The 27,029-nt window shown below is 42.9% G+C and overlaps 1 protein-coding gene and 1 long non-coding RNA gene across 5 annotated transcripts in view; one reads left to right on the forward strand and one right to left on the reverse strand.

Annotated features, from left to right (window-relative positions):
* ALDH1L1 (aldehyde dehydrogenase 1 family member L1) overlaps positions 1-10,341 on the reverse strand; it is a 77,889-nt gene extending 67,548 nt beyond the window's left edge. Inside the window, exon 1 of one of the 4 annotated variants that reach the window (XM_016941836.4) lies at positions 10,156-10,341. The gene's annotated coding sequence lies outside the window, so the exon portion shown is untranslated. Of the gene's footprint in view, positions 1-9,831 lie in introns of all 4 variants that reach the window. The other 3 variants (XM_016941834.4, XM_016941837.3, XM_016941835.4) reach the window with 3 other exon arrangements.
* The window catches only part of LOC107970749 (uncharacterized), a 30,515-nt gene continuing 12,604 nt past the window's right edge, over positions 9,119-27,029 (forward strand). The window contains exon 1 of the long non-coding RNA XR_001713590.2: positions 9,119-9,900. This is a non-coding gene — a long non-coding RNA (uncharacterized LOC107970749). The remainder of the gene's footprint in view (positions 9,901-27,029) is intronic.

The following is a 27,029-nucleotide window of genomic DNA, read 5'->3' on the forward strand; positions in this document are numbered from 1 at the left end:
GGCGTGGTGGCGCATGCCTGTAGTCCCATCTACTCAGGAGGCTGAGGCAGGAAAATCGCTTGAACCTGGGAAGCAGAGGTTGCAGTGAGCCGAGATGGCGCCACTGCACTCCGGCCTAGCGACAGAGCGAGACTCTGTCTCAATAAATAAGTAAAAACAGACTCAGGGACTATACCTGCAGCTGCAGGAAAAATGTATGAAAACAGGCACACAACTCTCCCTCCCAGATAAGCACAACAAAGAGACACAGAAGCAGTCCAAGCCTCTGATAAACTCTCCCATCCTGGATCCTTAAAAACTCAGTCTGTAAGGGAGTGTGCCTCTGACCTAACTTGGCCAGAAGGCTCCTTTCAGGTTGATTTTCTCTAAAATAAATGTCTTAACTGGCAAGCCAGCTTTTGTATTTCTTTCCTCTTTCTTTAATTCTTACAGTTCTCACAGTAAGGATTGGAGAAAAATCCCCTTCTGGTTTTGGCAGGAGACAAGGAAAGCAGTCATTTTTTTCTCAACATATCTACCCTCATAGAAACTATTATACCAGAGCATAAGTGAATGGACACCCAGGGCCTAACTCACCTAAGTGATGAGGAAAAACCCAAATCCAGCCCCTCTAGCCTTTCTCATCACCTAAAAGGGGTAGGACTGAGAAACACTTGTGAAGGTCACAGCCCAGGGGTGCAGGCTCACTGAAACACTAAGACCTAATTGTAGGACTGTAAAACACTTCCCCCCACCAAAACACCTTACTACTACATCCACAGGGCTCCAGTATAGTAACAAGGGGATTACAGATAAGAGAACTGCAAGCCAGAGCCTATTTAAGGAGTTTCTACAAAAACCCAAAGACAACAGGGTGGACAAAAACAAGAAGATGAAGAGAGAAAATTATACCCTCTGATACCCACAGCTATAGCAAATAGTAAACACATTCTAACTCCTAGACTGGTAAATATCAAACCTCACACTAAAAGCCTATCTACCTCAGTAACTTTTACCCAATACATTATATCTGATTTTCTGCAAAACAATTACAAGATATATAAAAGACAAAAACACAGTTTGCAAAGATGAAACAAGCACCTAAACCACAATCAGAAATGGAAGCAATGTTGGAATTTTCAGATGGAAAATTTAAAACAATGATAATTAAAATGCTAAGAGCTCTAATGGGAAAATGTGGAGAACATATAAGAACAAATTGGTCATGTAAGCAGAGAGATGGAAATTAAGAAAAAAATCAAAAAAAGTCTAGAAATAAAAACCCTGTGATAAATGCAAAGAATGTCTTTAATAGGTTTATCAATAGACTGGATACAGTTGAGGAAATAATCAATGAGATGGATGAAATATCAACAAACACTTCCCAAACTGAAATGCAAAGGGAAAAATAGAATTAAAAAGACAAAACAGAATATCCAAGAATGGTGGGACAATTGCCATAGGTGTAAATCCTTGTTAGGGATATCAGATGGAATAAAAAGAAAGAGAGAAAGGAATAGTAAAAATGTTTGAAGTGATAATGACTGATAATTTTCCAAAATTAAAGACAGATACCAAACCAAGATCCAAGCAGCTCAGAGGAAACCAAATAGGATAAAGATCACCACCCCACCCCCCAAAAAATCTATACTTAGGCATATCATATTCAAACTGCAAAAAATAAAAGACACAGAGATAATCTTCAGTGAAGCCAGGGAGAGGCAGGGCAGGACACCTTACCTATAGAGGGAGAGAGATGAGGATTACATCATACGTCTCTTCATAAACCATGCAATCAGGAATAGAATAGAAAGAATTATTTAAAGAACTGAAAACATTCCATCAACTTAGAACTAACTAGATTCCATCTGTATGCAGTAAAATTGTCCTTCAAAAGTGGAGGAGAAAGACTTCTCAAACAAAAATTGAAGGAATTTGTCACCAGTAAACTGCCTTACAAGATATGTTAAAAGAAGTCATTCAGAAAAAAAGGAAAATTAAACAAGTCAGAAACTCAACATACAAAAGAGTATTAGAAATAAATGTGAAATAATTTTTTTCTTATTCTTAATCTGAGAGATAACAATTTGTTCAAAATAATAATTGCAACAATGTATTCAGTGATTGTAGCTTATGGATAAGTGAAATGAATGATAGCAGTAATAATAAGGCATGGGAGGGAGGAATCAAGAATACTCTGCAATAAGGCCCTTACACTACCCATAAAGTGGTATAGTGTTATTCAAAAGCAGACTTAAATTAGATTTAAGTGTATATTGCAAACTGTAGGTCAACCACTAAAAAAGCAACAACAAAAAAGTAAAATTGATATGCTAAGAGAGAAAAGAAAATGGAATCATATAAAATGCTCAGTTAAGATCAGAAAAAGCAGAAAAAAGTGTGGAAGAAAAAAGAAACAAAGGGCAAATAGAAAACAGTAATAAATATGGTAAATATTAATCCAACTATACCAAAAAATCACTTCAAATATCAATGGTGTAAATATACCAATTAAAACATGTGACTATCTAGAGTGAATAAAGAATCGTGACCTAACTATATGTTGTCTACAACAAACCCATTTCAACATAAAAACCAGATAGATTACAAATAAAGGGATGGAGAAAGATATACCGTGCTACCACTAATCAAAAGAAATATGGAGTAGTTCTATTAACTTCAGATAAAGCAGACTTCAGAGAAAGGAAAATTATTAGGAATAAAGAGAAGCACTACATAATGTTAAAGGAGTCAATTATCCCAGCAGACATAATACTCCTTAATGTGTATGTGCCTAACAACAGTGCTAAAATGTGTAAAGCAAAAACTGACAGAATTTTAAGGAGAAATAGATGAATCCACTATTATTACAGTTGGAGACATCAACACCTCTCTGTCAGTCCCCACTAACGTTTTTTTTGGGGGGGCGGAGTTTCACTCTTGTTGCCCAGGCTGGAGTGCAGTGGCACGATCTCGGCTCACTGCAACCTCCGCCTCCCGGGTTCAAGCAATTCCCCTGCCTCAGCCGCCCGAGTAGCTAGGATTACAGGCATGCACCACCACGTCCGGCTAATTTTGTATTTTTAGTAGAGCCTCCATGTTGGTCAGGCTGGTCTCGCACTCCCGACCTCAGGTGATCTGCCCACCTCGGCCTCTCAAAGTGCTGGTATTACAGGCGTAAGCCACCGTGCCTGGCCAGTCCCCACTAACTGATAGATCCAGCAGGCTGGAAATCAGTAAGGACATAGTTGAACAGCACCATCAATTAAGTGTATCTAATTGGCATTTAGAGAATACTTCACCCAACAACAACAGAATACACATTCTTCTCAAGTTCACATGTAATATTCATCAAGACAGACCACATTCTGTGCCATAAAACATACAACAACAAATATCAATGACTTCTATGATGGAGATTACTGAGATCACAACAGAATCACTAGAAATCAATAACAGAAAGATATCTGAAAAACATTAAAAAAATGGAAACTAAATGACACACTTCTAAACAACATGTAAACAAATCAAAGAATAACTCTCAAGAAAAAATTTAAAATATTTCAAACTAAATTAAAATGAAAATATAACATCAAAATTTATGGGATGCTGCTAAAGTAGTGTTTAGAGGGAAATTTAGAGCACTGAATGCATATATTATTAAAGAAGAAAGAGCTAAAAGCAAGTTTCCAAATTAGGAAACTAGAAAAAGAAGAGCAAATTAAATCCAAAATAAACAGAAGAAAGGAAATAATAAAAATTACAGCAGAACTTGTGAAATTGAAAACATGCTGTCAGTAGAGAAAATCAACAAAACCTAAAGCTGGTTCCTTGAAAAGATGAATAAAACTGAGACACCTCTAGCCAGGTTAACTAAGAAGAAAAAGAGAGAAGACTCAAATTACTACTATCAAAAATGAAAGAAGGGCCATCAATACTGATCCTACGGTCATTAAAAGGATAATAAAATACTAGTATGAACAACTCTATATCAACAAATTTGGTAAGTTAAATGAAATGAAACAATCCCTTGAAAGTACAACGTTCCAAAACTGACACAAAGAGAAATAGATAATCTGAATAGGCCTATACTGATTAAAGAACTGGAGCCAGTAGCCTTCCAAAATAGAAAGCACTAGGGTTAATGAATATGACTAAACATTTAAGAAAGAAATTATGCCAATTCTCTATGATCTCTTTCAAAAAATAGAAGTAGAGGAAATTCTCTAATTTTCTTGGGTCAGAATTACCCTAGTACCAAAACCAGAAACATTACAAGAAAGGAAACTAACAGATTAATATTTCTCATAAACATAGATGTTAAAATCCTCAAGAAAATCAGCAATTGAATCCAACAATGTTTAAAAAGAATTATACATCACCACCACATGGGATTTATTCTAGGTTAAACATTTGAAAATCAATTAATGTAATCCATCGCATGAATAGGCTAAGGAAGAATTATATGATCACATCAATAGATCCAGAAAATGCATTTGACAAGAATCTAACATTCATTTATGATAAGAGCTTTCAGCAAGCTAGTAATAAATGGGAACTTAACTTGATAAAGAAGATCTATGAAAAACCTACAGCTAACATCATACTTAATGGAGAGAAACTAGAAGCTTTTCCCCTAAGATCAGAAATAAGGCAAGGATGTTCCCTTTCACCCTTCCTAGTCAACATTATACTGGAAGTGCTGGCTAATGTAATTAGAAAAGAAAAGAAAATGAAAAGTCTACAGATTGGGAAGGAAGAAATAAACTGTTCTTGTTCTCAAAAAACATAATTGGCTATGTGGAAAATGCCAACAAAGCAACAGAAAACTGGAAATAATAAGTTATTCTGCCAAAGTTGCTGGATGTAAAGTCATGGTTAATATACAAAAATTGATTACTTTCTTATATACTAGCAATAAACAATTGAAATTTGAGATTAAAAACACAAAACCATTTACATTAGCACCAAAAAGTGAATTATTTATACATAAACCTAAAATAGGTCAAAATCTATGTGAGAATAACCATAACTGATGAAAACATAAAAATATGTATAAATAAATGAAGAGATAGTACATGTTCATGGATAGGGAAACTCTATACTGTCCAGATGTCAGTTCTTTCTGACTTTATCTATAGATGCAATGCAATCCCAATCAAAACCCCAGCAGTTATTTGTGGATATCAACAAACTGATTCTCAAGTTTATTTGGAGAGACAAAAGACCTGGGATAGTCAACACAATATTGAAGGAGAACGAAGTTAGAGGACCGATACTGCCTGTCCCCAAGACTTTACTATAAAGCTACAGTAATCAAGACAGTATGGTATTGGCAAAAGAATAGTCAAATAGATCAATTGAACAGAATAGAGAGCCCAGAAGTAAACTCACATCAATACAGTCAACTAAACTTTGACAAAGAGACAAAGGCAAGACAATGGAGAAAATCTGCATTGCACAAAAATCACACAAATATCTGTACGCTGATGTTTACAGCATCTTTATTTGTAACTGCCAAAACTTGGATTTGACTTTTTAGATACAACAACAACAGCACAATTCATGGAGGAAAAAAAATGGTACATTAGACCTTATTAAAATTTAAAACTTCTGCTCTGCAAAAGACACTGTTAAGAGAATGAAAAGACAAGCCATGGTTGGGGAGAGAAGACATATCTGGTAAAGCACTGTTATCCAAAATATACAAAGAACTATTAAAACTCAACAGTAAAACAAACAACCCAATTTTAAAATGGGCCAAGTAAATTAACCGACATTCACAAAAGAAGATATACAGATGGCAGATAAGCATTTAAAAAGATGCTCAACACTGTAAGTCATTACAGATTGCAAATTAAAATATAACAATGAGATACTACTATATGCGTATTAGAAGAGTTAAATTAAGAGCACTGACAACAAATGCTGACGAGGCTGTGGAGCAACAGGAACTCTCATTTATTACTGGTAGAAATGAAAAATTATGCCACCACTATGGAAAAAGGTTTGGTAGTTTTTTATAACACGAAACATACTTTTACCATGTGATCCATCAATCGCTCTTGATATTTACTCAGAGGAGAAGAAAACTAATGTCCACACAAAAACCTGCACACAAATGTTGATAGCAGCTTTATTCACTGCTAAAACTTGGAAGCAACCAAGATATCCTGTAGTATGTGAATGGAGAAATAAACTGTGGTACATCCACATCCATACAACAGAATATTAGTCAATGATAAAAAGAAATGGGTTACCAAGTCACAGAAAGACAAGGAGGATGCTTAAATGCATTTTGCTAAGCGAAAGAAGCCAGTCTGGAAAGGCTATATACCATATGATTCATACATACTATATGACATTCTGGAAAAGGCAAAACTACAAAGGCAGTAACCAGTGGTTGCCAGGGATAGGTAGGGGGGTTGGGGGGTGGATGGATAGAGCACAGGAGAGTTTTAGGGCAGTGAAACTATTCTCTATGATACTGTAACACTGGATACTCATCATTACATGTTTGTCCAAAACCATAGAAGGTACAACACCAAGAGGGAATTCTAATGTAAATTATGGACTTTCATTAATAACATTGCATCAATATTGGCTCACCAAGTATAACAAAATTGGCCAGGCCTGGTGGCTCACACCTGTAATCCCAGCACTTTGGGAGGCCAAGGCGGGCTGATCACTTGAGGCCAGGAGTTCAAAAGCAGCCTGGCTAACATGGTAAAACCCTGTCTCTACTATTACAAAAATACAATAATTAGCTGGGCATGGTGGTGCACCTGTAATCCCAGCTACTCGAGAGGCTGAGGCCCAAGAATTGCTTGAACCTGGGAGGCAGAAACTGTAGTGAGCTGAGATTGTGCCACTGCACTCCAGCCTAGGCAACAGAGCAAGACTGTTTCAAAAAGAAAAAAAGCTGTAACAAAAATATCCTATCAATGCATGATGTTAAAAATAGGGGAGGCCAGGCCTAGTTGTTCATGCCTGTAATCCCAGCACTTTGGGAGGCCAAGGCAGAGGATCACTTGAGCCCTTGAGTTCAAGGCCAGCTTGGGCAACAAAGTGAGACCCATCTCTACAAAAAAATTTTTAAATTAGCCAGGCGTGTTTGTGCATGCCTGTAGTCCCAGCTACTTGGAAGGCTGAGGCATGAGAATCACTTGAGCCCAGGAGTTCAAAGCTGCAGTAAGCTGTGTTTGTGCCACTGCACTCCAGCCTGGGCAACAAAGTGAGACCCTGTCTCAAAAAAAAAAAAAAAAAAAAAAAAAAAGAAAGGAAAAGAATAGAAAGAAAAATAGGAGAAAGCGCGCAGGAAGGGACAGACTGAGAATATGGGAACTCTGCACTCCATCCTCAATTCTTCTGTAAACCTAAAACTGCTCTAAAAATGTCTACTAATTGAAATAAATAAATGAATCTAGCTCTATAGTTCACATCTTACTCTAAAATACAGTCCAATTGGGTTAAAAATAAATACTTGAAAATCAAATATAAGAAGAAAACATTAAATTATTAGAAAATATTGGTAAATATTGAGTTATACAAACCTGACACTGTCAAAACACCCAACAAGTAACAAACCACAATAATTGTGTAAGGCTTAAGTTTGTGTGTGTGTGTGTGTGTGTGTGTGTGCATGCGTGTGTTTATCTGCAGGGTAAAAGCCTAGAAGAATTTACACTGAAATGTTGAAAGTTACTGGGTAAAGGGTTTTGGGTTTCAGAGGTTTTTGACGACTGTAATTATTTTGTTTTCTTAACTGAATGTTCTTTTTTTATATTGTACATGATTACTTCTGAAAAAAAAAAAATAAAAGAGTATGTCGTTCCCCCCCTGCAGGGAGGCAGAGTCCAGGTGGCCACCAAGGGGGTGTTTTCACAGTCCAGGGAAAGCCAGAATGGCAGGCACGGGAGCCTTGGGAGGGGCCTCAGTCAGGCTTGCCCTTTGGCCCCAGAAAGAGCAGGGGCCTCCAGTGAAGCCCATAGAGCCCCTTGTGGGCCGTATGGGCCGCCTCCAGGCCTCCACCTCCTCCCCCAGTCATGGCCGCTCAGTGTCGTTTCACTTGGTGGTGTGGGGACACTGGGAGGCTTCCTGGGCCTCCCAACCCTCCTACCCAATTCCCAGCCCAGGCTTGGCTCTCCAGGACCCAGCTTCTAGTCCCTGTGAGGCTGGGCCACCCTGCAGGACTGCAGCTCTGGGCCCTCTGTTCTGGTGCTAGGGCCCTGGGGCCCATGAATGCAGCTCTAGCACTGAGCAGAGGCTCAGCCCAGAGGCCAGCAGTCCGCTGCAAGTTGTCTCATTTCCCCGCTGCCCTTTGGAGGGCCCAAGGCCGACCCCTCTCCTGAACTCAGCCTTTCTGGTCTGGCACTTGGCAGGGAGGCCACTTTGTCCCTTGGGGGTCATGCTCTACCCGCTTTCTCTCCCACAGCCCTCGGAACAGGCAACAGGATGTATCCAGAGACCTGGCCCTCTGGACCTTAGGCCTCAGGCCAACCCTGAGTAAATCCATCTCTGAGCCACAGTCTCCTCTTCTCTATAAGGGACGCCACACCATTTTCTCCCCCCATGGCCGTGAGAGTTAACGCTAACAAGAACACAGCAGCCAGCGGGGCGTGACAGCTCACGCCTGTAACCTCAGCACTTTGGGAGGCCGATCACAAGGTCAAGCGATCAAGACCATCCTGGCCAACATGGTGAAACCCCGTATCTACCAAAAATACAAAAATTAGCTGGGTTTGGTGGCACGCGCCTGTAGTCCCAGCTACTCGGGAGGCTGAGGCGGGAGAATCATTTGAACCCGGGAGGCGGAGGTTGCAGTGAGCCGAGATCGTGCCACTGCACTCCAGCCTGGGCGACAGAGCGAGACTCTGTCTCAAACAAACAAACAAACAGCAGCCAACATTCTCCGAGGGTTTCCTAGGGCCAGGCGCGGGGCAGTCTCATGTAATTCTCAAGCAATCTTGGGAGGCAGGCACTACTGTTCATTGCCCCTCCCGATTTTAGAGACAAGAAACTAAGATTCAGAACACAAGAAACTTGCCCAAGGTCAAGGAGAAGTGGAGGCGTGGGGAGGAAACAAAGTCACCTGACACCAGGGCCCATGCCTCCAAACTCCAAGTCTGGGACTCCTGATTAAATTCCGTCTCTGTCTGCACTTTGGGAAGATTCTTTCCTCTCCTAGGCAAGTGCCCGCGGGGCCTGAGCTCTCGATAGCGGGGCCCCAGGAGCCACGTTGTGGGGTCTGCTATCCGGCCTCCCTCTGCACGCGCGACCGCCCACTTGAGCGCAGTGGCTGGAGCTGGGACTCCAGCGCAGCCCCTGAGCGCTCACGTCGACCCCTCCAATCACAAGAGGCCCTCGTGCCAGGCCCCCAGATTTGGCCAATCAGGGAAGACCTTTCCCTGTCACAGAATGGGGTCGAGGGGCCCAGGAAACAGGTAGTCCCCAGTCACAAATCATCGCGTCGCCTTCGCTGGTCCCTTTCTCTTATCGAGCCTCAGTTTTCTCTTCCATAAGCCGGGCCAGCAGTGCCCACCCCACAGGTTGGCGCCAGCTCCGTAAGGGCCCTACCACCGCGGCCGGCCAGATCCTCGGCGGGCCAGTCCTGGCGCTGCGGTCATTTAGCCTGATGACCCCTGGCCATGTTCAGCTTCAATTGCTCCAGAGAACTCCGGACCCGTACCCCGAGCCCGGCGTCGCAGCGGCGAAGTTGATGGGCCCCGCAGGAGCCCTTGCGGTGAGAACCGAGTCCTGGAGCCCCTGGAGCCCCCGGAGCCCCCGGAGCTGCAGCCGGGGCAGCCTCCTTTCCGCCGGGCGTCCAGCGCTCTCGAGAGCCCAGAAACTCACCGCGCGCAGGAGTTGGTGCGGGCGTCCCGGGCAGGTTAGACTTCTGTGAGCCGCAGCCCCGAAACTGAGGTTGGTGTAGACCCGTCCTGGGAGCCAGGAGGTGGGACCTGTCCCCGCCAGTCCGCGAGCTCTGGTTAAGGCCAGAGCCCGTGAGGGGAGGGGCGCGGGGCGGGCGGAGAGTCAGCCGAGTGGGGGCGGCGCTCACTGGTGGTGGGACTATGGCGGGAGCGCAGCGCACCCTCTCCGGGCGGGTCTATAAATGCCATGTAAAAGCCAACCCCGCAGGGGCCTGCGCTCTTTCCCGCTTAGGTCAAGAAGACTTACTGTGGACCCTTGGAGAATTCCCAGGGCTTTGAAAAGTCCCAAGCACCCAGCAGGGCTGGCAGTTCTGAGCGCTGGCAAGGCTAAGTGGGTCAGAGGAGACCCTCGCCAAGCCGGTGACTCACTCACTCGCTCACCCTCTCTCACTCTTGATGGGCCAAGTACCTGCCATGTGCTACGGACACAGTAGAGCCAAAGGAGACGCTGCCCTCCGGGAATTTGCAGCCGCTTGCAGAGGCGGCCCCTTAGCAGCTGCGCATCCGGGTGGATAGCGGCGCTTCTGCCCGCCCAGTGCCTACCCGCCTCTCCGAGAGAAAAACAGCCCCTGGTTTTCTCTCTGCAATTCCCCTTCTCCACTCTCTCCCTTCTACTCTGTCCTGGTGCCGCAGACCCCTCCTCCTGGTTCCCAGAGATCCTGGCCAGCCCGGTCTCAGGCAAGGCCATGTAGAATGCCGGGAGTGATAATTGCGTATTGTTTCTTGACTGCAAGCCTGTGTCCAGGTGGCTCCTTCTCCTGGAACGCCCTTCCCACCACACCTGCAGCCGCACTGCTCCGTGCCCTGCTAAGCCTCACTTCTTTTGAGGCGTCCCTCTCGCTGAGTCCCGACCACCTGGCCCTCTCTCTGCTCAGTGCCTGAACACATCAGGCTTGCTGCAGCCCCTGCCTTTACCTCTCTACTTGTAGTGTTCTTTCAGAGCCTGCTCCCATATGGTATCACATATCAGATATCTGATGCAGAGCCTTAGAGAGGCTGTTCCAGGTCACACAAACTAAGGAAGTCCCTCAGCCACTCCCTGCCACATCACCCTGTTCTATTTCCTTCACAGCACTTAACTGTATATCTGATATTTCCTTGTTTCTTTGTTTGTTCATTGTCTGTCTCTCCCACTAGACTGTAAGCTCTTTGAGGACAGGAAATTTGTGAGATGTATTCACTGTTGTATCCCCAATACACAGTGATGGCTTGTAGCAGTTGCTAAATAAATGTTTGTTGAATGGCTTAATGCATGTATTTTGCTCACATAAGCCAGTATGGGCACCCAGGATTGAGGTGGCCTGTGCCTGCTGATCCACTTAGCCTACTTTCAGGCACTGTCCCCTTGTTCTTTAGGCTCCAGCCTGCAGGTCTCCCTGCTGTCCCTCATATCTGTGGAACTTCTCGACTCATAAAGTTTCCATGTGCCGTTCATCTTTGTCCAGAGAACCCCCATCATTCTTCAGGAAGTTCCTACTAAAATGCCATGACTTCAGGGAAGCTTTCCCTAGCCTCAGCCTTACTAGGACAGATTCCTCCATTATGTGATCACAGAGAGGCCTGTAATTTTTCTTCATGAACCTCTCTCAACTTTATTTATTTATTTTTTTTGAGGTAGAGTCTCACTCTGTCACCCAGGCTAGAGTCCAATGGTGCAATCTCAGCTCAATGGACCCTCCACCTCCTAGGTTCAAGCGATTCTCCTGCCTTAGCCTCCTGAGTAGCTGGGATTACAGGCATGCGCCACCACACCCAGCTAATTTTTGTATTTTTAGTAGACGTTTCACCGGGGTTTCACCATGTTGGCCAGGCTGGTCTCAAACTCCTGACGTCAGATGATCCACCTACCTCAGCCTCCCAAAGTGCTGAGATTACAGGCATGAGCCACTGCACCCTGCCTTCAACTGCAATTTTATCACTGCTTCTGGGATTGCTTGATTAACATGTCTCTGGACAATGATGGCGAAGACTAGCTTATTCTCCTGGGAAGTCCCCAGGGCTGAATGCATGCCCTGTGTGTGGAAGGTGTGCCATACAATCTGTAGGATAACTGGCTGAGTGTTAGGGGCCTGCAATGGGAAAGTGGTGTGTTCTGAACTTGGGAGTTAAAATTGAGAAGGCAGATGGGCGACAGGAACCACTGAACAATGGCTTGGAGGTTAGACACCCCAAAAAGATGTATTAGGAAATCAGAGAAGAATCCATACTCTTAGAGGTATGGAGCAGGAGAGGAGGGAATTTTAAGCAGAAAGTGTTCCGAAATCATGTGGAAAGTAGAAAATGTACCAGGTGAACTGGGGGATCTCGTTAAGAAGATTGTTGAAGGTGCCTCCTCCTGGCTTCTTCTTGCTGCTTATACTAAAATGTGAGAGAAGGGACATGAGCCAAAGGAAGGATTGTTAAATAAAAAGGAACCAGAACTTGGGTTGTGAAAATGTCCAGCTTCTCCAGATGTCATATGATGCTAAAACTAACAAATGGCTTCCAGGCAAAGAGCAAATGCAGCCCAGTGCAAGGAAGATGGCCTAAAGATGAAGCCAAGAGTGTGGTCATGAGATCTTTTGTAAAATCTTCAAAGAGAACAAAGGGACACCTCAGAATATTTTGTTAAATAGTAGGATTTCTAAGAAGCTTACAGTTGTCCTTGACAGCAGTCTCAGCAGAAGCCCAAGAGAGGGAAGGGCTTTTCTCAAAGAGATGTGTGGGTTTGACAGTTGTCTAAAGGCATGAACCTCAGTGAGATCTACAGGAGACATGCAACATTTTTAAAAGAATTATATGAGCAAAACAGTGTAGACTTGGACTGAAAGGGTCAGAGACAATATAAAATGAAAAGAGACCTCTAGACTCCCCCAAATTCTGGGAGGAAGCAAGCTGAGAAACTATACGGATATGAACCTGGGCTGCATTTCATGGAAAAGAAGGGATGACTTGGGGAATAGAACAAAGAACCCAAAGGGTGGAGCCAAGAGCGTGGAGAATCACTCTGGGGCCAGAGTCAGACTGAGTCATATTCAAGAAACTTTCAGGACCCGCCCAGGAAGATTTTAGAATTGCCGTACACTGGTTATTCCTGCATGCCTCCTGTCCTTGTTCCCTTTGGAGCAGGCACGTCTACAGTGGTTATCCAATGCCTATCCCACCAGTTTATGTCAGGTGGGTGCAGGGGGGCGGCGCAGTTAATTTGTCTCTGGAATTCCTAAGTCTGTAGATTGAGAGCAACTCTACTCAAGGAGCTACACTTGAGGGACTAATACCCCAGGTGCTTCACCCACATCAAAGCCTGATTTAGATGCAGAGATTCTGGATATTGAGCTGATTCTACAGTGGGATGAGGCTTTGAGGGGATGTTTGGAGGGCGAATATATTTTGCATGTGGAAGGATGTAAGTAGTTTGTGGCCAGTAGGTGGACTGTGGTCATTTTAAAACTCTCTGATGCTCTTCCATTCAAGGAGTGGCACTTAATTCCCCTGCCTTTGAATGTAGGCTGAACGTAGTGACTTCCTTTTAACACATGAAAGATGGTGGAAGTAACTGTGTGATTTCCGAATCCATCCTTTCATAGACCAGATAGAGAAGCTGAGGCTTGAGGTCAGACAGTGGCAGAAGCCAGCTTGTCCCTGTCCCAGGACTATATGATACTCTCTGAACGAGTCCCACCGAAACCCTCTTTTGCCAGTTCAGTTCACTGTGCCGGGAATGCCCTGCTTCTTGAAGCCACCAGCTGAGCCCTGCCTGTGCCCCAGGGATGGGCTTGTGCATCATCTCCTTTGGGAAGCCTGACTCCAGCCTTCTCCTTGGGAATTCCCTCACTCACAGCACAGACCACACTCTAATGCAACTATTTATATGTGTGTCTGTCTCTTTATCAACTGCAACACCTCTGAGGGCAGGGACAGGGCCTGTTTCATCTGTGTATCCCACAGCCCTGCACAGGCCCTGATCCAGGAGAGGCACCTGCAGTGACAGTGGCTGGATAAGCCCTGCAGAGAGAGCCTCTGCCCGGGCTTTCCGCAGGGCCCTGGTGGCTAAGTCCTCCCAGGGAAAGCAGTGTGCACTTACACAGCCCAAGTCTGGGTAGAACAATGGGGGCTACTGCTCCAATCCAGAGGCAGATTAGGAGACAAGCCTGGCTCAGGGCTGTGTGAATGGGGGATGGGATAGACATGGGTTCTCTTTCTGTTGTATAATGATGATTCAGCTTGTTTTTGGGGAATCAGTAACTGGGACTGTGTGTACGCTGCAAAGGAAACATTAACTTGAAGGTCATAGCCTGTGGGAAATCAAAGCGGGGAGGCCAAGTGACCTGGGCTTGTTTTTGTTTGTTTTGTTTTGTTTTAATTTTGGAGCCAGTGTTTCTCTTTATCTCCTAGGATGCCTCGTTCAGATGCTTCTACCCTGCCTCGTGAGTTACTCATGATGTCACCTGATCCCCACCCCTTAGAACCTCTCCCCAGTGGGAACCTAGAATTCAAAATGGTTTTCTCCATATTTCTCCCTTTAAAGGGCCTGCATGCAATTTTTCATGTAGAGGTGAAGGTAGGGATGAGACTTAACAGAGCTCTGTGCCACACACCAGAGCCCACCTGAGGACCTGCAGACACAGATGGAATGCTTCTGGGCCACAGAGCTTACAGCCCTGCTCCTGCCAGGTCTTCTCCAGCCCCATGCCAAATCTAACCTGGGGGTGTTGCGTGTTTGCACCCCCATGCAAACTGGCTGGTGCCAGCACCTGGCTGGCACATGGCCCCCAGAAACTCACTGTAGAGGAATAAATGAGCAAAGAGGAGGCAGGGATGGTGTCTCTACTCCAGGTGCTCGCACCTCTGTGGGGGAGATGAATGCACAGGCGGCAGATATGAAAGGTGGGAGGGGATGTGAACCATCACAGAGGTGAGACATGAAGAAAGCGGGTCTGGGTACTTCAGGCTCCACCTGGGAGATAAGGCCCAGTAAGACTGTGATGACTTTAACCAGCAAAAAATAAGAAACGTTCCAGTTGGAGAGAATGTAAGAATGATGCATTGGTGCATGGAGGTGGGGATGTGGGTTGTTTTTGAGGAATCAGGAGAAAGCATTGCAGCTGCAGGAGAGAAGCTGGCAAAGTCGGGGGTCACGAGGCCACAACATGGGGTGCAGACTGTGGGTTTCACTCTGTTGTCCAGTGGTAACAAGATGTTCTGATTTCATAGGCCAGGGCAATTTCAACAGCATTCCAGTAACTGACATTAGATTCTGATTTTCTTATTTTGCAAAGTAAAAACATCTTTAAAAAGTCAATATCCTGGAATATTATTCAGACTTAAAAAGGAAGAAAATTCTGACACACATTACAACATGGAGGAATCTTGAGTAGTTTATTCTGAGTTAACCCAGCCACAATAGGACAAATGGTTCTGTTTCTATGAGGTCCCTAAAGTACTCATGTTCATAGAGACAGAAAGTGGAATGGGGGGTGCCAGGGGCCATGGGGAGGGGAGAATGGGGAGTTCATGTTTAATGGGGACAGAGTTTCAGTTGAAAAAGTTCTGGAGATGGATGGCAGTGATGGTTGCACGACAGTGTGAATGCTCTTAAAAACATAGCACTGTGCACTAAAGAATAGTTAAAATGGTAAATTTTGGGTTATGTTTATTTTACCACAATTAAAAATAATAACTTTAAAAAATCAGTTTCCATCAGCCATCACCATAATTGCATTGGAAAAGCTCATGTAGCATCAGAAAGCTGAAAGGAGCAACTGGGCCTTGTTGGAAGCTCTGTCCCTGATGGCCCTGGGCCTGGGCTGGCCACTAAGTGTGAGGAAATCACCCACCCAGGATCCAGCGCAGGCCAGAGCCTGGCACGTGCAAGACAAGTGAGCAGAACGTGGCACTGGTTGGGGAGCACAGGATGGTGCCATGGACCAGGGCCAGGGACAGCAGGGCCCTGACCCTGACCCTGACCCTGACCCTTAGCCTGAGGGCTTGGGGTGTGGAGCACTTCATGGAACCCAGAGGAGTGCAGCGTGTAGGGACTGCTTGGGAGACGCGGCAACTGTGATCATAACAGGGAGCAGGGAAGACCCGGCTCCTTCCCTCACCTCATGTCCTTCCAGGACCCTCCAATGGCTAAGTCTCTGCAAGTCAGAGGTAGAGAGGCCTGGGGCTGCAGCCCTCCCAGGTCAGACTCCAAGCACCAGGCCCCGTGAAGGGTGGGGAGTGGACCAGAGGGATCCGCAGATGAGTGGCACTGTCCAGTCAGCGGAGAGCCCACCTCATGTTGCTCAGTGGAGGGAGCTCCATGTGAAGTAGCTGCAAAAGTGCTGGAAATGCTGCAGGGCAAAAAGAAGTGGTGAGGCAGCTGGAGATCAGCAGTAGCACCAGCCGCCACCACCTGAAGCTGCACGGACGCTGGGAGGGCAAAGTCACTGTGGAGCTCTGAAGTTGGAACCATCCAGGAACGGGCACCCAGGGCTGTTCAGGGGGAGCGGGGATCGAGGAGAGGCTGCTGCCATTCCTGGAGCACACACTGCGAAGTGTTTGGCTGGGAAGGGGAAGGTAACAAGAGAAGGTCATGGTGGGAACGGGGAAAGGCTCTAATGAGAGAGACTTAAGAGTGTAAAAAGCTATTGAGAAAGACTCAGCTGAGAAGGAAAAGTTGAATGTACAAGAAAGAAAGGGGAGAATCAGTAGTGTCTTTGTTTCCTAAAAACGGGGGGAAGGGAAGATGTCCAAAAGCAGATTCCGAGGTGGCTTGAACAGCATCATAACCAGAAGGAAGGAAGGAAGGAAGGGAGGGTGGGAGGATGGATGGGTGGGTAGCTAGATGGACGGTGGGGTTTCTTTACCCATGGTTCATGTTGGTACAAGATCCCCGCTCGTGGCTTTCCTTCTCTCTCTAAAGAGTGGGGTAAGGTCATCTCCTGAGGTGGGATGCAGGAGAGGGAACCTCGAGCAGTCCTTGTGGGATTGGGGAATGGGAGAGCGGTGGAAGGACCCTGGGCCATATTGAAGGCACACCTCAGTTTACAGTGGGGCCAAACTGCGCGTTTGAGACCCCAGAAGCATCAGACTACTCAAGAAGCAGGCACGGAGGAAAAGGAAACCCATCTCTGAGTTTACCCAAGACTGACCCAGATGGTTTCAGTGAAAATCAAAGGGCAGTCTTGGACTGCAGATTCTGACCTGGACGAGGAAAATGCTGGTGAATTGAGGGAAACTATCCAGGGCCCTTTAAGACCAATGAGAGGGTCGTGCTGGAGCAGTTGAACCGGAGACTAAAAGAGCAGACCCAGAACAGAAGGTGGAGGTGAGGAGTCTGAACGAGAGGTTCGGGTGACAACGGCTCTGTCAAAAAGAAAAAACCTTAAGCAAGTTTAAACTTGTCAGAGTTTATTTGAGAAAAAAAAAAAAAAAGATTTGTGAATTGGGCAGCCCTCAGAACCAGAACAGGTTCAAAGAGCTCCTGGCTGCTACACGGTCAGGCTGCATTTATGGACAGAAAGTGGAAGTGAGGCAAAAAGAACAACTTAATTGGTTGCAGCTCAGCATTGTATCTCACTTGAAGCAGCCGGCTGCCTGTTACTAACTGAAAGTCAGATATTTGTGACATGAGTATACATTTGATCCTTGGACAACGGAGGTTGGACCTGTGCGGGTCCATGTTTGCAGGATTTTTAAAATAAATACAGTCGGCCCTCCATATTGGCGGTTTCTGCATCTACAACCAAATACAAATCAAAAATACAGCATTTGTGGAATGTGAAACCTGTGTATGCAAAGGGCCAACTTTTCGTATTCATGGGTTTCACAGAGGCAATTGTGGGACTTCAGTATGCACGGGTTTTGGTATCCGCAGGTGGTTCTGGAACCAATGCCTTGCAGATACCGAGAGACCACTGTGCTCCTAAGTTAGTTACATTTAGCATGAATTACTCCATATTGGCTTGGTCTGTTGGGCCCAGTAAAGGAGCTTTCTCCAAATCAGTAGCCTCCTGCAAATTTAATTTAACAACCCCTTCCTTTTGGTCAGGATCTCACCTAAGTAAGAATGTGAATAAAACTTAGGGCATCAGCACTCCTCCCACTTACTGTCATTTTAGATATTCAGCCTCAACGTGTCATTTATTCATAGTCCTCATGATCATACTTTTGAGGAATTTTGTCATTCCAATAAAAAGATACCATTTAATGTTTAAGAGATAGCTGCATGCAAACATTTAAAAATTTTTGAAAGAATACAATGCACCAGGAAGACTACTATTATGACTATTGGGAGCATGATACCAAGAGTTTAAAGTATGCCCCTTACCCAGGGTCCCCATGAAACAAATCAACTACAGTCGAATAGATCAAACAATACACCAAATGAAGAGTGCACCCATTTTAACCAAATAGCCTGTTTGTTGTTTTTTTGTGACTGAGTCTCTACAGTACCTGACGTATTTATTCATATGCAACAAAAAGCAACAGCACCGACTCCTCCTTGCTCAGCTGATAAGCCATCTCGCATTCCATGACTGGGCCAAATCAAAGCAGGAGTTTTGTGGGCCAGAAGTACAGCTCTATAAAAGGGACCACGAATACAATTTAAATAGGCAGTTGCATTAGGGATGTTTCTAAAGTTAATCACTAAGTGAACTAATGGATCCCTTAGATCATGTAAAGTTCTGGATTAGCAGAAAAAAAATCCAACATTTTGTATTTATGGTGAATTTCTAACTACAGAAGTATCCTTCCAAGTAAAAAAGTAGGCATAAACAAGGAAAGCTCAACACGGAAAGCGTCTCATTAAGAGAAGAGTTTAGTTCCCACGTATTGGGAAAACTGTTCATATCTAACATGTCATCTGCTTCCAGGAAAATTTCCCCATGGCCAGCTTTACCTTAAAGTCTACAACAGGTGTGCAGTTCCAGGAAACTTGAGAGGCCGTTTGAGTTGTGAGTTGTGGACCCAGCCAAAGTTCAAGGCCCCAAAGCTTGGCTGCAGTGTGGGTAGTGAGAAGAACTTGCTGTGGTGCCTACCCACAGGGTTCCAGGGCAATCTTTCTTTGACGTCTTTTCCAGAAGACCTTGTCTTCAGGTTCTAAACTGTGAGGGACTTGATTGTTCTCAGCTGGTGGATCATGGAAAGTTTCTTTTATCTGGTGAGAATATACTTTGGCATAATACATGAAAGCCTTACAGTATTTAGTTATATCAGAATTGAGGAGAGTGGGAGATACATGAGTTCTATTTTTAAGGGCACAGGCCTCCAATAACTACTACATAAAGGTTCAGTCTATGTTTTCCACTGGGAGTGAATCTGATTCCCCACAAAGCCAATGGTAGTGCCTTTGGCCAAGGCAATCCAATTGATTCAGTTGTCTATTTCAGTTTCTTAAAATGCCATTTGTTCTTTCAACTTTTCTAGAAGATTGAGGGTGATGGGGACAATGATAGTGTCATTGTGTTTGCAATACCTTGTTTAACTGCTTTAGAGTTTGTCCAGTAACATAGATTCCTCTGTTGCAGGAGATTCTTCTCCAGGGGCGCCCCAGAAAGGAAACACATTTCTAATAACATATTAGCAACTATCCTAGCATCAGCTTTCTTACATGGGAAAGCTTCTATCTGACCAGAGAACATGCAAACTATTACAGTAACATGCTGATATCCCATCAAGGGTGGAAGTTGAATGAAGTTCATCTGTAAATATTCAAATGGTTCATCATGTGGTAGAAATAAATACACCACCTGAAGCTTTCATTGTCTTCCCAGGATTATGGGTTTGACACATCAAACATTGGCTATCAACTCTTTTAGCAATTTTAGAACAATCACCCCACCAATATTTTTCGTAATTTGGATCACCGTAATGAGCTATGGAGTGCAGAGCCCTTAACAATGGAAGCTTCAAGGACTCAGAGAGGACCAAGTGGCTATCCAGGGCCTCCATAGGTCCACACTTCACGCTGAATTTACGTGTTTTCAGATACCAATTTTGTTTTTCCAAATTGGTGCACTGCACTGTTTATTAAGTAAGTCATCATAGAGGAGCTGACTTTGATCAATCTTATGGAGTTTATTGAAATTACACATCCTAAAAATTTTAGTACTGGCTGACTTAGCATGAACATCTGCCAGGGCATTCCCTTGATACTCAGGTGCAGTTTTATAAGTAGGTGTTTTGATTTTAATAATGGCAGTTTGTGATGGTAACGGGATGGCAGAAAGGAGTTCATTTACTTGGAGTTCATTTTTGATGGGGATCCCACTGGAAGTGAGAAGCCCCCTTTGTTTCCATAACATGCTGAAATTATGAAGTACTTCTAAAGTATATCTGCTATCTAAAAATATCTACTGATTTATTTTAACTACGTGACAATCTCAGGTAAAAGCAAAAAGCTCTGCAGGTTAGGCTGATTTAAATTGGGGAAGAGTTTCCTTTCCTATTAATTCATTTTGAGTGGTAACAGCATACCCCACCTGACATTTTTCTTCTGAGTTTTCAGCACAAGACTCATCAACAAACAAATGTCGCCTTGGGATTAGCTAATGGAGTGCTTCATAAAGCAGCATGCTAGACCACTGATTGAGATACCACACTCACACTGTAATCAGCCAGAGGTAGCAGAGTGCAACATCTTAGATGGAGATTGGGAGGCAAAAGGATTTCATTAGATGACAATCTACTTGCTGAAAAATGCTGAATTTGACTGGAATTTAATAAATTTTCCACAACATGTGGGACTTGAATAAAAGTTCATTCCCTAAGACTAACTCAGGTTAAAACTCTACTGATATGGCAGCTGTGGCTACTGCTTTTAGTGGTGAGGATATGCCTCAGCTGCGGGGGCTGACTGCCAGCTGTAATGTGCAATGGGCCTATTGTTTTCCCTCATGCCTGATTGCCATGTTCATGAATGAACAAGGTGAAAAGTTTAGTGCAATTTGGAAGTCCTAAGGTTGGGGCTGCGGTAAGGCCGGTTTCTGCCAGTGAGAAGCCTACTCCTGACTGCCCTCCCATGGTGCAGGTTCTGGTGCTGCATTCTTAGTGAGCTCATACAATGGTGAGATGGTTAAGGAAAAGCTTGGAACCCAGGATCTGCAGTATCCTGCAAGTCTCAGAAAACCTCTTCACTGTCTTTTAGCTGTAGGCCAGGGAAAACCTTGAGTGGTTTTTATTCTTTTGGAAACCCTTTCCACAGTCAGGTCATGCCTTAGAGTGAAACTTTCTCCTTGAAAACTGAAGGCTTTCCATCAAAACTTTGTGACCTTTATGTGCAAGTTGCTGTAAGAGGTGAAGTAAGTCCATTTCAGACCACACTTTAGTGGGAGAGCAAAGCAAGAGATAATCTACACGCCAAATGAGGGGAGAATTTCAAGGAAATTGCAAGGTTGTCAAGTCCTGGTGTAATGCCTGGGAAAAATAAGGAGGAGCTTCAGGAAACCTCTGTGGCATTACAGTCCAGGTATACTTTGATTTTTCTAAGTAAAAAGCGAACAAATACTGACTCTCTTTCTCAGCTAGAATGCTAAAGAAAGCTGGACAGGGGCTTATGACTGTGAGCCATTCTGAATCAATGGGCACATTGGACAATCAAGTGTTAGAGTTTGGTACCACAGGAAACCTTGGTATCACGATTTTATTAAGTGCTCATAAATCTTGAACAAATCTCCCTCCTTGTGCATCCTTGTCCCTTGATTTTTTTTAACTGGTAAGATTGGAATATTACAAGGACTGATACACAGAATAAGTCCTTGTTTAATTAAATCTTCTGCAATTGATGAGAGTCCTTGAATTGCCCAGGCCTCAGTAAATATTAGGATAATTTACATAAAGGTTTAGAATGATCGATTTAGACTTTTATAGGTACCATACTTTTAACCCTTCCTATATCAGTAGAGGAAGAAGCCTATAAACATTCAGGTATTTTAGAGAGATCAAAGATATTGCAGGCCTGAGTTTTGATCTTGTCAGTTTCTGCCTGTGGAGAGCACAACAGATCTCGTTCAGGAGGTCAGGAAATTCTAACATTAACTCCTGCTCTGCAGGAAACTTCATATGCCTCTTTAGCTTAGCAGATAAGTCTTGCCCTAGTGAGTTACTAGAACAGTGTCACATAGGAAGAAGATTCACTTTTCTGAAAATGGCCCCAGCATCAACTGGACAGGTTCCGACATGGGTACTATTGTGTCTGATTCAAAACCCCCACCACAGAAATGACCTTTCCACTTTCAGGGATTTGTCAGCTTGTTAAAAGAAAAACTTCAGCTGAATTAAATTTAAAGGAGTTTAATTGAGTGATGAATGATTCGTGAATCGGGCAGCCCCCAGAATCACAGCAGATTTGGAAAGACTGCAGAGATGCCTCAGGGTCAGAACAAATTTATAGACAAAAAAGGGAAGTGACATACAGGAATCGGAGGTGAGGTACAGAACAGCTGAACTGGCTACAGGTTGGAGTTTGCCTTATTTGAACACAATTTGAATGCTCAGCAGTGTGTGAGTGGTTGAAGTATGGCTGCTGGGATTGGCCAGGACTCAGCGACTGTTACAAATGCATACTCCTAAGTTAGGTTTTCAATCTTGTCTACCTACTAAGTTAGGTTACAGTTCATCCACAAGACTCGAATATAGAAGTATGGAGCCCTTCTCAGGCCATATTTAGTTTGCTTTAATAATTCCCCCTTTTGGTCATTTTCTCAGTTTTGAGAGATTGACCAAAACTTTAGTCATTGATGTCACTATCACCATTGTAAATGTACTTATTTTGTCTGAAAACCCACTGAGAAATAGTAGAACAGTGGGTTTTGCAAAGGTAGGAACAAGGATTGAGGGGAGGGTACCTCCTTAATGCTGGAACATCCTGTTTATAAGAGAAAAACAGACCTAGTCTGTTCTAGTCTAGGATCTGTGTCCTTCCTTAAAGTCTTAGCTCAATTATGTCACATTTAGTATAAGCAACTCCATTTTTGTTTGGTTTGGTCTGTTGGAGTCTAGTGCATGAGCTCAGTCCAAAACAATGGCCTCCTATAATTTTGTTTTTTTAAAAAAATCCCCCTTTTTGCTGGGTTCTCACTTAAGTGAGAGTGTAACCAAAACTTAGGGCCATAGCACCACTTTCAGTTACCATCATTTTGGGTTTCTGGTCTCAGCATGTCATTCAAAGCTTACAGTGTCCTCAGGGTCCCATGTTTCTTTCGGCTGGGCTCAGGAAGGACAAGGCAGCCATTCTGGTTCTCCATGAGTCCATGCTTAATTAACATCAGAGTTATATTCTCTTGAATACCAGTTGTTTTTCCAAATTAGGTGCATAGCACTGATAACTGATGGGTCATAATAGGCAATTTGAAGTAGACCATGCATTTCATTCAAATTGTATAACTAAAAAATTTCAGTATTGGCTGATTTACTGTGAAAATCTGACAAAGTATTTTCTTGATATTTAATTAATTTTTGTTCTACTTAGGTTAGCAATTTTATAACCTAGTCAGTCTTTTCATTAAAGTTCCAGGAATTCTTACCCAATTCAAATGATTCTAAAGTTATTAGAAACCTGCACTCCAGAGTCCTTTTTAGGGTCCATTTCATCCTTTCATGAGTCTCCTAAAAGACACCATATTCTAGGATTTTACGTGCTTGTGAAGTTTTCAAAAACTGCATCAGCATTAAGCAATTAACTGTGGAAATGACTTTAAATACTAATAGTCAAAGGCACAATATAAATAGTAATTTGGTTATTTCTGTGGTCTACAGTAACTTAACATAATAACCATAATTATGATTGATAGCATATACTCAGACATATTAGAATTTTAGAAATCCCATACAATTTTAGAATATACATTAATATCATTCACTAAATGTAATCTGAAGAAGGTTAAACTTTATTTCTTTGACAAGGCTTCCTATGTAATAACATATCAAATAATCCTTTTTACCTCTCTTTTGGATGCTTCAGCAGCTCTCTGTAGCATCCCAAAGTTAAGGTCAGAAAAGACTATTTTGAAGCTGAAATTTGATTTTGGAAAGCCTATCAAATATGTTAAAGGTTTAAAACACTTGGTATTATGCTTAATCAGTTTAACCATGAGGTGAGATTCTTATAAACCTTTTATCACCCTCTACAATTTTTGTAAAAGAGCAGATAAGTGCTTTAAGAAAACCATTTGTGCTTTTATTTCAATGTTCAATTTATGGAAAAACTGAATAATACCCCTTTAAATTTAGTCAATATGTTCAAACACAGAATATTTTTACCAGATTAATTTTTAGAAACCTTCCACAACTTGTTCAGACCCTTAGCTTCTTCTTATCTAATTTGAAACAATCCTTTAGCCCTCTAAACTAGGCAAAAATTTACATTTCCATCCCTTCTTATAATCTTTTACCAAAAACACATTTCACTCTCCTCACACACCTTGCATGTAAAACTATTTTTTAGTAGTTTTAATTATATGTTACAATGGTAACTCTTAGCAACTTTTACTTTTGGTGCATAAATTTCTTTTCATGAATCCTTTCACAATATACACACACCATCTACAACATGCTTGGACTTTCTGACTTGTCCTAAACATCCCTCTTTTTAAACAACTAGTTATTTTATTTTAGGACAAAAATTTACCATACGAGACCCTTTGCTATATAAAATCTCTTTTCTGTATAACCTTCTTTGCATAGCCAAGATGCATGGCTAATTCCACATGTCCCCAGGCCTTATCTAGAATCTAATGTCTCCAAAGTAGGTAAGTTGAACAATTTTCAAAAGTCAAAGCAGTTTATAACCTTAAAGCATTTAGCAAATCTAATATCTGACCTGTCTATATTAGACCAAATATCTTTATTTTACCAATAATCTTTAAAGCTGTTTTTATTTCCCAAAGATTACTAAAGTTATATAAACTAAGACATTACAGTTTTTACTTTCCTGACAAAATATTTGATTTAAGCACATATTTTTCTTTAGGCCAATTAATTAGAGCTCTCTTATATAAACATTACACACTCAACACATATATAACTAAACAGGCAGAACAAAAGAAGACCCAGTAGTTTCTCAACAGGTGCTGGAGAGGATGTGGAGAAATAGGAACACTTTTACACTGTTGGTGGGACTGTAAACTAGTTCAACCATTGTGGAAGACAGTGTGGCAATTCCTCAAGGATCTAGAACTAGAAATACCATTTTACCCAGCCATCCCATTACTGGGTATATACCCAAAGGATTATAAATCATGCTGCTATAAAGGCACATGCACACGTATATTTATTGTGGCACTATTCACAATAGCAAAGACTTGGAACCAACCTAAATGTCCATCAATGATAGACTGAATTAAGAAAATGAGGCACATATACACCATGGAATACTATGCAGCCATAAAGAAGGATGAGTTCATGTCCTTTGTAGGGACATGGATGAAGCTGGAAACCATCATTCTCAGCAAACTATCGCAAGGACAAAAAACCAAACACCGCATGTTCTCACTCATAGGTGGGAACCGAACAATGAGAACACTTGGACACAGGAAGCGGAACATCACACACCGGGGCCTGTCGTGGGGCCGGGGAAGAGGAGAGGGAAAGCATTAGGAGATATACCTAATGTAAATGACAAGTTAATGGGTGCAGCACACCAACATGGCACATGTATACATATGTAACAAACCTGCACATTGTGCACATGTACCCTAGAACTTAAAGTATAATAAAAAAATAAAAAAAAGAAGACCCAGTAGTTTCTATGTCTCTTAATTGGATTACTGGGTTTAGGGTGGAGTCCTTGGAAGGACAGGGCCAGGAAAGCATGCAGTTTCTAGGGCCTAATATAATAAGCAGTCACAGCTGGAAGGCAAAACCAACCTTCAAAAATTAAGGGTCTCATTTTTATACCATTTGATCTGGTATAAAGAACAGAGCCTTAGATTTTGAGAGGGATCTATCCATTTCCAATGCCTGGGGTTCCATGAAGAAAACAGGTTTTTTTTTTTTCCAAAATGGGGTCTCTGGCACCTCTTATTTTTCCCAAAGAGCCCAAGGCTGTTAGAGCTTGAATATCTGCTTTTAATTAAGCTGAATTTTAACCATAGTGCTCTTTCTAAAAACTCCTTTTAAATTTCTTATTACCTGACTTTAGCCAGGCCAAATGGCCAATATTTTTGGCTTCTGAACTTTACCAATGGTAACCTTACAGATGAAACCAACAAAGCTCAACTAAGGATATGACTTAACCACAAGTGTGCTAGGTATTTTCAAAGAGGTGGTAAGCAGTTTTTACAAAACCTGGAATTTTTAAAGGTAGCTCAGAGAAAGGAAGATTTAAGAAGGGAAGCTAGAGGTTGTTCATGGACGGGAAGAAAATCAGGAAGTGGTAAAAGTCACACAGGTGTTAACTAGAAAGTACTCATTCTCTAAGCTTGGAATCAAACCCAGGCCACCAATGTGAAAGGACAAAACCTTAGCTACTGAGCTACAATACTGGGCAGTCTCCATTGCCCTTCCCAGAAGGAGTCTAGAGTAGTTAATTTTGAGCTTGCAAAGCCTTTCAACTACTCAAGATAATTTTTAGAGTTTGCTGTGACATGAACCCTAAAATTCCTGTCCCCTGGAAGGCAGAGACCAAGAGAAAGTACCACCACGAAGTTACAAGTTCAAGCTACCAAGGACATAAAACAAGATGGAGACCTAATCCAGTTTTTGTTTGTTTGTTTGTTTCAGGGAACTGCTGCAACACAAAAGAAAAAAAAATTAATGCACTCTAGTGTATTTGTTGTTTATTTGGAATGTACCACTGTAAGTTATCTTTAGTAACATTTCGCTGTTTCTGTAAGACTTTGCTGCCTCCCGGGCCTAATGTATAAGCCAGAAGGAACTTGGTTTTCCAGAAATTAAGGATCCCATTTTTACCTAAAACATTGGCTTTACTATCAGGTTTCCTAAATTAACTTAGCCAATGAATTTTTTTTCCCACCTAAACGCACAAGAAAAATGAAACAAAAGAGTAGAATACAAAAATCCCTGCAAATTTTTAAAAGCCAAATTTTACACCCCCTGCAATATTACCATTTATGACCAGTTCCTTTCTGACCCAGTCAGATGTAAGAGTCCTCTAACTGGATCCAAGCCAGTTAACTCCCAGATCAAATCCATTCC

The sequence above is a fragment of the Pan troglodytes genome, chromosome 2, assembly GCF_028858775.2.
Source record: "Pan troglodytes isolate AG18354 chromosome 2, NHGRI_mPanTro3-v2.0_pri, whole genome shotgun sequence".
NCBI lineage: Eukaryota > Metazoa > Chordata > Mammalia > Primates > Hominidae > Pan > Pan troglodytes.